Source organism: Macrobrachium rosenbergii, chromosome 2 (genome assembly GCF_040412425.1).
Source record: "Macrobrachium rosenbergii isolate ZJJX-2024 chromosome 2, ASM4041242v1, whole genome shotgun sequence".
NCBI lineage: Eukaryota > Metazoa > Arthropoda > Malacostraca > Decapoda > Palaemonidae > Macrobrachium > Macrobrachium rosenbergii.
The window spans coordinates 57,017,219-57,030,595 of NC_089742.1; the positions used below are offsets into that span (position 1 = coordinate 57,017,219).

Here is a 13,377-nt window from a genome sequence, read left to right on the forward strand (position 1 = left end):
ATAAGGATTTTTACAGGGTTTTTCTTGGTTTAAGCTATCAAAATGGGCAGTTCTAAGTGTTTTTAGAGGGGTTTTCAGCATTCGCGGATTTGACCTATTCGCGGGGGGTTGTGGGACGCATCCCCCGCGAATACAGGTGGTCCACTGTATCCCATAACTCTCTTATGGGAGTCTTGATGTGGTTTAGATTTTGCCTGCAGAGCTGTTTGAGTCTTTAATGAGAGCCTTCTAAAGCACTTGAACTCTCCTATTAGCACCAGTGAAAGAGTAAGAGCTTTGTGGAATGTTGGCTTTTGCATTGAAAATGCTAGTACAGTATTTGGTTCTTGCCCTGGGTTGAGAACTGAAACAAATTAGAGGCTATTTCCCTTCTCAGGGTTGTAAAAATGCCAACTGGATCTCACTTAAATTTGACAAACTTTACACCGTACATGGGAAATTACAGCATACTCGATTACATTAAAGATTATTAAAGATGATATTAATACTTGTACATTAAGGGAGCAAACACTACTTTTTCTGAATGCACAATTTTTGTTTTTTTTTTGCTATTTGATCAAATTAGCACATGTAACCTCAATCGTGATTTATTACCTTGCTGGAGGTAATCATTCTTCATGACAGTTTTAGCGGATGTACTCAACCGCTAAGATCAATTATAGTAGTAGAAACGGAATGGGCCCGACACCCAGAGGTTTGCAGCAGACACTGGCCTGTGGGGAATCCATTTTTATTGACCTTTTTGAGACCAAGTGGAATCTTGTTTGCCATTTGTTGTTCACCAGACCAAGATCCTCTAGGGGCAGTAAACACCAGCGCTGTTGCTTGGTCAGGTCTGGATTGTTATGTCTTTAATCATTTTGCTCTGATTCAGGAAGTCATCAACAAATTACAAATTCTGTAAGTTGTCTCTTGGCGTGGTTACCTTAGGTGGCCAAGGAAAGCTGGGTTTCCAGTTTTATTCAGTGGTGGATAGCTCTGCCCTTACTTCTCCCTATCAGGAAGAATCTCTTGAGGCAGCCAAGAGAGGAAAGAATCCATCTCAGTCCTGCAAGCAGCAGATACTACATGGAGATGTTCCAGGGCTACTGTGAGCTCAAGGCGAGATCTTTCAGGAAGGCTGTTATCAGTGCCAAGAGAGAATGTACTAACTGATTCTGCCAACACCAGTGGTCAGTGTATAGGTCCTGGTGCTGCATTAAGGGGTTTTTCCAACACTGGTACCTCTATAAACAACATGATAAGGTTTCTGCGTTTTCTCAAGCATGAGAAAAAGTCCTTGGTAGCAGCCTTTAAGGCTAGAGGGCCAAGTTGGCTTTGGCTCTTGGGCTTGCCTGAGGACAGACATTAAAGGTTTTTGAGGTGTCAAGGTCTTTGATATGCACTTTACCTTGTTATCTGTATGTAGTTCTAAAGTTCATCATGTTGCTGCCCTTTGAAATTTTGGAGCAAGCTCATTCTTAAAGAGATTTCTATGGAAACTTTGCAGTAGCCTTAGCTACTGCTAAGAGAGTGAAGGGGCTACATGCTTTCTTTTTGCCTCATTTTGTGCTAAGAATGGTTTCAGGGCTAGATCCCTACCTACAACAGTCTCTTTACCCAGCTTGGAATCACTAGAGCCTGAGGAGCTTGACCCTTTTTGGTAGCCCAGTTAGGCCTTGAAGATTTTGCTTGAATTACACTAAAGACATTAAAGCTGATGTAAAGAATATGTTCGTAGTGTTTGGAAGCCAGAGCTTCTGGTGAGTATCAATGTAGTGTCCTTTTGAATAGGTCTTTGGTTAAGGACTCTCATGCTAATTTGTATCCTTAATGGTAGTAGTGGCTACAGCTTTTAAATTTGGAAAGAATTTATTCCTTGATAAGTTACTGAAGTCACTCAGTGGCATGGTAATTCTGTATTTGCTATGGTTTATCTTCGTAGTTCAGAGATTTAATACAATTATTGCAGTGTTGTCTCCTCTGGCTTGTAGGGGATATTATATTATGACTCAATTTGCAGCCTAGTTCTGCCTATTGATTAGCAGACCTCGCACATATTTCCCACCCCATCCTCCCCTTTAGGTGGATGGAACTTTGCCGAATGAGTCTGAAGCTTTAAGTGTTCTAGGTGTGACTTTTGACTCACATCTAACTTTTGAGAAACATCCAATGAAAGTTTCAGCAAATACTGCACAAAAGTTAGGTATATTGTTCGTAATGCCTCGTATATTTATAAGTGATAAAATCAATGCAACCTATTTAGGTCATTTGTACTTCCTTGGTATATTGTTCATAAGGCCTCATATATTTATGATAAAATCAATGCAACCTATTTAGGTCATTTGTACTTCCTTTACAGGAATGCTGTTCTCTGGTATGGATGTCTGCTTCTGCCAGAGATTTATCTCTTTTAGATAGATTGGTTTGTGGTGGTAGTTTCTGTTTCCTAATAGCAGTTATGACTTGGACCATTGATGGATGGTCTCTTGTTTGTCACTTTTCTGTAAGTTGTATTTCAACAGAGGTCTTTTACATTCACAATTGATCCCTTATCTCCTTTATCTGCCTAGAGCAACCAGATTCGCTGAACAGCAGCACCAATATGCAGTAAATGTACCTCCATGTTGAATTTCTCAGTTCCAGAGGTCCTTTATTCCTCACACTGTTGGATTGTGGAACATCCCAGAAGATGTCATGCAATTGGAACTTCAGAAGTTCAAGCAGTAATGCAATTCATTACTACCCTAATACTATTCTTCTTGCATTTTAATACATCTTTATCTATTTAGTAATTTATTTTTTCTTTTTTGATAAGCCGGATCTCTTCCTTCTGTATTTCCCTTTACTTCCTCCTAATGAACACCATATTCTTTGGAAGGTTGAATTTCAAGTCAATAGCCCCTGTGGGTTTGTTCCTTATTAGTAGGTTCCATATGCTGAATAATAAATAATAATAATAATAATAATAATAATAATAATAATAATTAATAATAATAATAATAATAATAATAATTAATAATAATAATAATAATAATAATAATAATAATAATAATAATAATAATAATAATAATAATACTGCTTTTTAGACTGGTTGTGGTTTTTGGGTAGCTTTGAGGCACTCAGTGTTGAGAATAGGAAGTGTACCTTCTTGTATGCAGGTACCTGTTAGTTATCCATTGTTGGCTCTGCAGGGTTTTGCACAGTAACCCTACCTCTCCTTCTGCTGAAGGGGGCACCATACAAAGACCTTAGGTATCTTCATGATGAAGTTCTTGTGCCTGAGTGGCAGTCGTCCCAAGGTGGCAGTAATAGCCAATGAATTGAATTCACTGGATATACAAACACTTGTTTTGTACATACTGTATCTTGTTACTAAGTATTTTTTAAAAGGCTGGCTGATTTCCATTTTGCCCACCACTTTTTTTAAATGTGGGAATCAGCCACATAATGGAGAGGTAAAGTTCATTTCAAAATACAAATACTTGATTTAGTATTTATTTTTTAAATACCTCTCCATCAGACAATTTGCCCCCACCCCCCCAACCTCCCTGCATTCCAGGTGGACAGAAGTAGGCTTATTAGTTACGAATTTTTGTACTTATCAGTCCCCTGGTGGGGGTTGGGGAAGAGAAATATTCATGGGAAACTGAGAGGTCTCGTTTTTCTTTTGCATTCTGTTGAACTCCTGCTGGCACAGGAATAAAAGCTATATAATGGAGAGGTAAGAACTTGAAAATAAATACTGAATTAAGTATTTATATTTTTATTTATTTTACCAATTTTTTTGTGTTGATGACCTATGTTGTAGTGACACCAGATAAATCAGTACTCAATCTCATTTCAAGTTATAGTTTCCATTTACCTGTATCAGAATCATTCTCATCTCATTTCAAGTTACAGGAGTATCCATTTTACCTGTATCATAATCATTATTCACCTTTTTATATCCCAAAACATTTAGTACTTGTTACCCTTTGTAATGAATGTTTATTTGCTTTCTTGATGCAGTTTAGGGTGCTCCAGTATTTTAGTAGAATTAGGTACATTTGAGGTACTCTCCACAGGTATCAGCTCAGTTTATTTACCATTTTATAGCCTGATCTTACAGCTTTAGTAACTTGTGTAATAATATGCCCTGATTGAATGTTGCGTACATTATCAGCTTAACAGTGAAACTACCCAATTAACAGTGAAAGGCTTAAGATTAAACCTGCATGTCATGTCACGGATTGAGAGTATTCCACCTTTTTCATTTGAAACTGAGTTTCAGTAATGATTATAATTTCATTTATGGATTATGAGAGCCAATTGTTTTGACTCGGTGGTCTTGCTAAACTACCGAGTTATAATAATTAGGTAACATTTGAAATTATGCTATTACCGTCAGTGGTGATGGCGCTTTATTTTGGAAGACTTTTAATTTCCAGTTTTCCTTTCATTACTGTCATCTATAAAAATTCAAGTTTTATAGGTAAATTGACACTAAATCAACAGAAGGTATTAGAAATAAACTCTGTTATTATTGTTTTATTAATATTTTATTTATGGTTTAGGGCTTTTGACACCTTAAATTCAAGGAATCCTGTTGCTCCTGGTGAAAGGTCTCCTATGTATCAATACACAGTTGAGGAACAGAAAGAGTCCTTGACCTTTGTAGCACGTCGGATGATGGGTTTGGAACTAGTGACAGGCAAACGAGTTGTTGATGAAGGAAGACGAATGTCAGTCATCAGTTTCTCCTCTACTCTAAAAGCTATTTGTCAGCTGGCATCTGATCTGGTGAACAGGAATATTCTTAGGTAAGTAAAGACTACTTTTATATTAAGTACACATTTCTTCAGTATGATACAGAAAGCTGCCATGTAATGTTTACTCTTATAAATGGCCTCATATTTTCAATAAATTAATTATTAAAAATATGTTGGTTTATTAAAAATACAATAAATTTTATACTGTACTGACATTTAAATGCTAGTGATACAGTTTCCCATTAAACTTAATAATTGGAGCTCCTTCCCAATTACTAACTGTAATGATTATATTTTCTTTTTAATGTAAACGAGTCCTGCCATTTGGTAATACAGTCGTAAGAATTCTGTTTTTGTAAATAGAATAGAATTTTGATGCTTCTAGCAACACCAGCTCAACATAATGAATTAAAAAATCAGACAAGGAAATGGAGGACACAACATGAGGCATTGCATTTACTACCTCTTCTCCTATAATACTTGAAACTTTCATTTTGAGAAGTAGGCTCTTGAGATTTTTATAATTATATTTTTGAATTATAATTAAAGCTTTTGATATGGACTATAAAATAATTAATTACATGGTAGCCAACTTAGAAAATTTTGCAAGTACTGTATCTGCATACAAAGCATGACTGATTGAAATTATTTTACCGGGCTTATACAAAAGTAAAGAAGAAAATATTACATAAATGCAAAGTAAATAAGACAAATAATCATCAGAGTACAGAGAATAGATTTTAGTTTTGCTCATTATCTAGAACAATTGTAACCTGACAAATGTTAGATAAAAAACATTGGAGAGGAAAATGAATTTCTAAAAAACATCTGTTTTTCATTAAAACACTTTAGTTTACATTTGCATAATCCCACAGTCAAGAGCTTCTTGTAAACACTCAAAAAGAAGATGCCTTAACCTGGCCAGGTAAACCATTCCCTGTGACGTGCAGACTTGCTTCAAGAAGTCTATATTTTCTTATTATGTAAATTGATAAGTTGTATTACATAATTGTTCCTATGGGGGTACAAACACTATGCCTTTCATATGGAGTACCCTTCGGTGCATGCACTGGACCAGCTAGGTACCTACTAACCAGGTACCTAGGTGGAGATCAGGGAGAGGATGGGTGGAGATCAGGGAGAGGATGCCCAGTCTCACCAACTGACACTACCCATTCTTCTTCCAATTGCGGCAGAGTTAGCCCGTGTGCAAAGTACCTGTTGTGCTTTGACTTTTTGTGTGCTCTTTGTGTTTTGAGAGCCAATTTATTTAACGAGTATTCTTCGAGTGCTTATGAGAATTGTGCTTTGTTTTCCGCATTGTGTCATCCTTCGTCGGCCCTCAGTCACTTTGAAGGGTAAGCAGGACCAACACTGCTGCAAGGGTTGTGATTGATCCTTTAGTTAACTTATGTCATCTGTTGTGGCAGATCCACAGTCTGTATTGTTTGCAGGGGTACAGAATACTCATGATTCCCTCGTCCTGAATGTGCTGCTTGGCTTTCTCTTTATTTGGAAGATGAAGATTGATCCCTTCAAAGATTTTGCTAAAGACAATTTTTATAATAATCTCAGGTGGGAAAGCACTTACTTTCTTGCCCCACCAGGTTACAAGTGCTTAGGTGAATGTTGTCCTTTGAGGTAGGGACTTGTTTCTCCCCATGCTTTGTACTCTGTCTTCTCATGACAGGAGGACAGTTGTGACTCATTCAAGCAGGCTTCATATCAACACTGCCTTCTTGCTCAGCAAGTGCATGGTTTTTAGATTTTGCACATAGAGATGGGGCTCAAGTATGAGAAGTCACCATTATACAGTATCTACAGGTACTGTGATGATCTGTGTGCACAAAATTGTGCAGCATCTTAGTACATGGGTTGCCTCAAATCTTGGAGGTGCGTATCATAGTTCAGCTTTGGTTGATCATAGGGAGCCTTGCAGGACAGGGAGATATAGTTTGGAACTGTTCCATTCATGAGTCATCCTCAGCTGTGTGCAGAACTATGAATTTATGCTCACATGATCCCCACATCATGCTAGTGCAACATAGGGTTCACACATAAAAGGTCACTGCATTACGATACTGTTAAGTGTTGTAGAGAGTTGTGTGCATTTGATTGTGAAGACAGTCAAGAAGTTCTTGGTCTGTCCAAGACTCCCATTGCGCAAATGCTTGTGAGCACTCATCCATAGCTCCAAATTCAGTTTCAACCTATCACAGAAATCTACAGGATACAGACCACGATTTTGCATAGTTAACAGTCAACCTAAAACTGTTATGACATGAAGGTCTATGGGATTGTGGTTTATGATTTTAAACAGTTACAAGTCTACTAGATCTGATTGTCCATGGTTCAAGAGCACTCACCATGACAAACTGGTGTGTCAGCCTCTCTTTCAGGAGAGAGTCCAGCTCTTGCTTTGAGGAATCTGGTTGAACCCGAGGGCTTTTCCCATTGCAGAACTCATTCAGGCAGCAGAGTTGAAAGAGAGAGATTGTTTGGTTAAATTATCTTGGGAAGTAACCACTACTTTATCATGCTCATCTTGTTGGTAGGTCTCACTCTAGGGTTCACTGAGGAGGCACAGTAGTTGTTCTGACTGCTGTGATTGCTGCTTGCTTTAAGTATCTTGGATCAGATTAATAGTCTGATGTGCAGATATGAAGATTTCCCTGCAATCCAGTGATTGAGCAAGCTGTTTCCCACATTCAGCTTGTCGAAACATGCATAGACTACTTATGTCTGCACTCTTTTCTCACCAAATCCTGGCTGGGGGTAGTCATGCTTAATAAAGGAGATCTTTCTTGGGTTCCTCTGTAATTTCTGAAGAGTAAGTTAAGGCAGCAGTAGAGGAGAGGCATTTTGATAGCCAGGACACTTATCCACAGTGAGGTTTTCTTTAAGTCCTCAAGGTGATAAAGGGAACTTCAGCCTCCACTCCACAAAACCAAGACATGGAACATGACCTTCCTCTAGGAACAATTAGGATGGGAGGTAGGAGGAAGAAGAGAGGGAGAAGCTAAAGTTGGCAGTTCTTCACAGCTGACACTACTAGAGAATGCTTGTTAAGACATCAGGCAAAGTGGTTGAGGCAGGGTGCAGAACTCTGGGTTGACTATGTCCCTTTGGATGGCTACAGACTACCTTCGAAGGACCAGCGCCCTCCCCTATGTCATTTACTGGTACTGTTCCTGTCTTACCCTCCAGAACCTTGAGAATTTCTGTCCCTGTCAGCAATGGTGGGGTTGTTAGAGAAACATCCTTAAAGTTGTAGACAAATCCAACTCCGAGCTTTTTCAGTCACCTCTTCCTGGTGGAGAAGGTGACTGGAGATTGGAAGTTAGTCATTGATCTCCGATGAACAGGTTTGTCCTACAGACTTGATTCAAGATGGAATTGGTACAGTCTGTGTTGAATTCCACTAGAGAGGGCAACTGCATACTTTCAGTGGGTCTGGAAGACAAACTATCAGGTGCCCATCCATCACTCATCCAGGAACTAACTCTGCCTTGTCTGTGATAAGTCTGTCTACTTGCTCAAGTTTTATGCTTTATAATGTGGTGATAGCCCCCAGGTGTTCACCACAGTGTCTGCTTGGGCCCATTTAGCAGGTTTTTACGCTAGTTGCTTTATCTGGACGATTGGCTAGTTCTGGTGCCCTTGAAGTTTGGAACACACATTCTCCTTGCATTTTGTCATGACCTGGATCATACCCAAGCAGCAGGCAATATTTAGGCATACTTAGACAGGGCAGGAGTGAGATTTTCTTAAGATTCTTGTGTTAGCAAGCTCAGAGAGACTGCTGTACAGTTCCTGTCATGATGTTAACAACCAAATTGGCTTTTGGCAGTTAATTTTCAGTCACCTGTCATCTTGGAGAAGCTCACGCCATGCTAGCAACTCAACCTGAGCTCACTTCAGTAGTAACTGAAACAACATTGGTCAGCCTCAAGAAACACTCCTTCCCAACTTGTTCCCTTGAGTGGGGAGGTAAGGGAGGACCGTGTTTGGTTGCTGGACAATGGGAACCTCCTCCTTTGAGTTCCCTTGAACTCTTCACATTCAGAAATACTTCTGTTCTTGGATGCATTGAAGGGGTGAGGCCTGAGTAGCCTGCATGCGTGTAGACAGAGCAAACATCATCTGCACATCAACATTTTAGAAATGCAAGTGCTGCTGCTAGCCCTGCGAGCATTCCAAGATCAGGTGGTGGGTTACTCCATATAAAAATATAAACCCATGACAATAGTGGTTTAAAACAACTACCCCTGTCAATTGGCATGTCAGTTCAATGTCTTTGTGCCAAACCTTCTATCTAAAATTAACATGAAAGCCTGATCAACTTTTAAGAAGAACGAGCAGCTCCTGCGTTTTCATTCTCCAATGAGAAGGAATGACTCCTAGGTTCAGTCCACATAACCCTTCCTGTTTTGTGACTCCTGCTACAGGCAACACCAGATCAGTCCCTCGGTTTAAACCAGTTTTTCACTTCAGAAAGTATGCATGCTCAACAGCGAATGTCAAATTTTAACCTTTTTTATGTTAGCATGCATAACCAGTTTGAATCCTTAAATCAGCTCCTAGCACTTTGAATCCTTAATTCAGCCCCTATCACTTTTAGCCAAATGGGACCATTTCCAAGGAGCTCTTCAGGCTCCCTTAGGTCTTTTTGTCCTGCAGTATTAGCACACCTTCAGATTGCTAATCTGGCTTATAATGTCCTTGCCCCAAAAAGGGGGTACAATTTACAATATGCCTCTTGTGTTATACAATGTAGGTGCTATATAAGTGTCATTGCAGCATCCCTTCCACTAGGTAAACAGTACAGTGCTTTCAGCCTTTTATTTTTTATCCTTTCCCTTTGGTCTCTTCTTACTTATAACTGTCAAACTTTTACTAAATATTACTGCAGATTTCCACTCTTAAGGATAAATCCTTCAAGGGAGCTGTAAGAGGGTCCCATACTTCTAATACTAACAATAATGAGCTTGTAAAAGTTGAACCCACTATTTTTCATATAGCCTAATTGTGTAGCAAACATTAACTACCAGAGACTGGTTTAATATATCTTTTTTTTTTTTTTTTGTAATGTAATCCATCTGTGACAGCTGAGGATGGGAAGGAAATTCAGTTAAAGTAATGGGTTTGTATTGGAAAGAAATTAGTTTACACAAAATTATATTTGTTTCATCAAAGATCCATTACTTTAACATAAGCCAGATTAGCAATCTGAATCGGGCTTATGTTAAAGTAATGGATCTTTGATGAAACAAATATAATTTTGTGTAAACTAATTTCTTTTCAATACAAAACCCATTACTTTAACTGAATTTCTTCCCATCCTCAGCTGTCACAGATGGATTACATTACAAAAAAAAAAAAATATATTAAACCAGTCTCTAATGTATAATGTTTGCTACACAATTAACTATATGAAAATGTTATTTCATAATAAAATAAATTTTTGAACATACTTACCTGGTAGTTATATATATAGCTTAAGTCCCTGGCGTCACGGCAGAATTTCAAAACTCGCGGCAATCGCTGATCGGTAGTCAGGTGAACCACCTGTGCGCCTCTACCCAGGTACCTGGAACCATTCCAACTATTCCTCAGATCTTCCATGCCCCTAGTCTCTAGAGGGGAGGAGGGTGGGAATATAATTATATATATAACTACCAGGTAAGTATGTTCAAAAAATTTATTTTATTATGAAAATAACATTTTTAAACATCTAACTTCCCTGGTAGTTATATATATAGCTGATTGACACCTTTGGTGGAGGGTCAGAGACAGCTAACATCGTTGGAATTATAATTAAAGTTGCAAAACAACTCTAGGTTCCTACCTGTTAAGGAAGCTGACTTCAATATTTCTCATTATGTCTGCATTCCTTAAGAGATCCAGCGATCCACCCAGGGGGCTGAAAAATCTCTAGGGGCTGTCAACCGGTGTATAACCTTTATGTGACTAGACCTCCTCTCAATACCCTTGTTCCGGGCGCTACCAAGGAACTTTCATCCCAATGATTGTGGAAGACTGTGCCCAATCTTCACAAACAACCATAAAATTTCAACCATTCCAAGGCAAGAACAAAAGGTATTGTTTTATGGAATTGGATTAAGGAAACTGACTTCAATGAACTCACTCTCATTATGTCTGCATTCCTTAAGAGATCCAGCGATCCACCCAGGGGGCTGAAAAATCTCTAGGGGCTGTCAACCGGTGTATAACCTCTATGTGACTAGACCTCCTCTTCAATACCCTTGTTCCGTCACAAACAATCATAAAATTTCAACCATTCCAAGGCAAGAACAAAGGTATTGTTTTATGGAATTGGATTAAGGAAGCTGACTTCAATGAACTCGCCCTCATTATGTCTGCATTCCTTAAGAGATCCAGCAATCCACCCAGGGGCTGAAAATCTCTAGGGGCTGTCAACGGTGTATAACCTCTATGTGACTAGACCTCCTCTCGATACCCTAGTTCCAGGCGCTTCAAGGAACTTTCAAACCAATGAATGCGGAAGACTGTGTCCAGTCTTCACAAACAACCATAAAAAAATTTTCCATCCCAAAGTAAGAAAAAAAGGGTATTGGTTTATGGGATTGTAGGGGTATTACCTCTCCCACTAGTAAATGCTATAAACGGACCCAGCGTATAGCAGTCTTCGCCTATAATGTTTGGACTCGTTTTTAGACAGTGAGAGGTAAATACTGACTTGTTTCTCCAGAAGGTCGTGTCCAAGATACTCTGCCGGGACCTGTTCTGTTTAAGTACTACAGAGGTTGCAACTGCCTGAACTCGTGCGTTTTTACTTTCAGAATCTTATGTCCAAATCGCTACCTTTCATATGAGCTTCTTTTATCAACTGCTTGATAAAATAAGACAGAGCATTCTTCGACACCTGTACAGAGAGCTTTTTGACTGAGCACCAAAGCCCTTCTGAATTCCTTCTTAAGTCCTTTGTCCTGTCCAGGTAGTGCCTTAGAGTCCTTAACTGGAATATGACTTTCTCTGCCTTATCCCCTGTAATGTCCGTTAGATTTGGAATCTCTCGAACGTTCTGTGTCAGGGTTGTGATGAGTATTCATTTTTGCAAGGAATCCTAGTTGCAGTGAGCAGATTGCCTTGTCTTGTCTAAAGTCCATATTCAAGCTGAGAGCATGTATCTCACTAACTCTTTTAGCTGGCCAAACTGAACAAGAAAAGAGTTGTCAAGATGAGGTCTTCTTAAAAATGTTCTCTGTAAGGGGATCGAGCTTACTCCCCATGAGGAACCTCAGGACCACGTCTAGGTTCCATGCTGGTGAGTTCTGTACTCTCTCCTTAGCAGTTTCGAAGAATCTGAGTAGGTCCTGGAGATTCTTATTGTTTTATAGGTTTAAGTTTTTATGTCTAAAAAACTGCTGCCATCATGATCCTATAACCCTTAATGGTAGAGGTAGGAAAAAATTAAGCTTCCTCTTACGGTGTAGAAAGAAGTCCACAATTTGAGTTACAGAGGTACTGGAAGAGGACACATGGTTGCTCTTGTACCATCCTCTAAATATCTCCCACTTGGATTTGTATACCCTCATGGTGGATGACCTCTTACTCTTTCTATAGCGCCAACCGCCTCTTTCAAAAAAAAACCTGTAGCTCTTGTAAGTTTTTGATAGTCTGAAGGCAGTTACTTGTAATGCTTAGGGTTTTGGTGATATCTTTCCAAGTGAGGTTGTTTGAGTAGACCTACTCTCTGATGTAGGCTCTCGGGATGTCCACTATCCATTCCAGAACCTCTGTGAAACAATCTTTTGTCGGCCAGTAAAGGGTCACAATGGTCAATCTGGTACCCTCGTGTGAAAACAAATTTTTGCAGTACCCTGTGTATTATCTTGAAAGAGGAAATGCATACACGCCCAAGTTGGACCAGTCCACCAGGAAAGCGTCTATGTGTATAGCCCGGGATCTGGTACGGAGAGCAGTAAGTTTCCAGCCTTCGTTTGCGCTGTGAAGAGATCTATGCAAGGGACGTCCCCAAAGTCACCACATGCTACTGCACACGTCCTGATGTAGCGTCCATTCTGTTGAGAGGACTTGATTTCCTGCTCAGAATGTTCGCCCTCACATTTTTTCTCCCTTGGATAAAGCGGGTTACTAGTTTGACATTCTTCTCTTTTGCCCAGAGAAGCGGTTCTCTTGTTGTCTCGTATAGAGACCTGGAGTGAGTGCCCCTTTATTTGCTGATGTAGGTCAACGCTGCCGTGTTGTCGGTGTTGACCTGCACCTCTCTGCTCTCCACTGTGTTCGAACCCTGAGAGATAGAAGGATTGCAGTTAGTTCCTTCTAATTGATGTTTAACTTCTCCTGCTCTCTGGACCAGGAGCCCGAGACTTGTTATTTCCCTAGTGTTGCTCCCCATACTGAGTCCGACGTGTCGGATAACAACACTAGGTCTGGGTTCCTCTAATATAGAGAAGGGACCTCCTGGAGCTTGACGGGGTCGTTCCACCACTGTAAATACGTCCTTATTGGTTCCGAAATGGGGATGCACTTGGTCTCCAGATCTATTTCCTTGTCCCAGTTCTGATTTAGATGAAACTGTAACGGGCATAGAATTAACCTCCCTAAAGGAGACAACCGTATCAGCGAGAAAGGGTCCCCA

The 13,377-nt window shown here is 39.7% G+C and overlaps 1 long non-coding RNA gene across 6 annotated transcripts in view; it reads right to left on the reverse strand.

The window, feature by feature from the left end:
* Positions 1 to 4,620: 4,620 nt before the first annotated feature.
* Positions 4,621 to 13,377, reverse strand: part of LOC136847427 (uncharacterized) — a 475,998-nt gene continuing 467,241 nt past the window's right edge. For 5 of the 6 annotated variants that reach the window (XR_010855744.1, XR_010855742.1, XR_010855748.1 and 2 more), the window contains one exon: positions 4,621 to 4,758. This is a non-coding gene — a long non-coding RNA (uncharacterized lncRNA). The remainder of the gene's footprint in view (positions 4,759 to 13,377) is intronic. The other variant, XR_010855745.1, reaches the window with a different exon arrangement.